Source organism: Triticum urartu, chromosome 4 (assembly GCF_003073215.2).
Source record: "Triticum urartu cultivar G1812 chromosome 4, Tu2.1, whole genome shotgun sequence".
NCBI classification, from domain to species: Eukaryota; Viridiplantae; Streptophyta; class Magnoliopsida; order Poales; family Poaceae; genus Triticum; species Triticum urartu.
Window position 1 is genome coordinate 284526154 of NC_053025.1, and position 1295 is coordinate 284527448.

Here is a 1295-nt window from a genome sequence, read left to right on the forward strand (position 1 = left end):
TTCACCAGCACCATCTCATCTTAAACCCTAGTTCATCTCTTGTATTCAATCTTTGTATCCAAACCTCAGATTAGTACCTGTGGGTTGCTAGTAGTGTTGATTACTCCTTATAGTTGATGCTAGTTGGTTTACTTGGTGGAAGATCATATGTTCAGATCCATTATGCATATTAATACCCCTCTGATTATGAACATGAATATGATTTGTGAGTAGTTACGTTTGTTCCTGAGGACATGGGAGAAGTCTTGCTATAAGTAGTCGTGTGAATTTGGTATTCGTTCGATATTTTGATGAGATGTATGTTGCCATCCTCTAGTGGTGTCATGTGAACGTCGACTACATGACACTTCACCATTGTTTGGGCCTAGAGAGAGGCATTGGAAAGTAATAAGTAGATGATGGGTTGCTAGAGTGACAGAAGCTTAAACCCTAGTTTATGCGTTGCTTCGTAAGGGGCTGATTTGGATCCATATGTTTCGTGCTATGGTTAGGTTTACCTTAATACTTCTGTTGTAGTTGCGGATGCTTGCAATAGGGGTTAATCATAAGTGAGATGCTTGTCCAAGTAATGGCAGTACCCAAGCACCGGTCCATCTACATATCAAATTATCAAAGTACCGAACGTGAATCATACGAACGTGATAAAAACTAGCTTGACGATAATTCCCATGTGTCCTCGAAAGCGCTTTTCTTTATATAAGAGTTTGTCCAGACTTGTCCTTTGCTACAAAAAGGCTTGAGCCATATTGCTGCACCTTATTTACTTTTATTACTTGTTACCCGTTACAAATTACCTTATCACAAAATTACCTGTTACCGATAATTTCAGTGCTTGCAGAGAATACCTTGCTGAAAACCGTTTATCATTTCCTTCTGCTCTTCGTTGAGTTCGACATTCTTACTTATCGAAAAGGCTACAATAGATCCCCTACACTTATGGGTTATCACGCTGTGACATCATCAGTGTGGGAGACAGAGAGGATGAGAGGGGGTGAGAAATGGAATGAGAGAAGACTGTGAGTGAATACGCGAGACGGAGTGAAATGGGGGGCGAAGGTGGCGTTCGTGGGTTGTTCGGGCGATGTGGCAACCTCCCGCACAACGAGGGTGCCAATCGCGCTAATCCAGCCGCGGTTGCAGGCGTTCGGGCAAGTTCTCTAACGCCCGCACACCCCCATGGGATGATGTGGCACACGAACCCCCCTCTCTCTGCTGTGAGATTCGTGCAACAGCATCCAACCGCAGCGGATGCGTTTGGACCAAGTTGCAAACGCCCACACTTATGGGTGTTATCA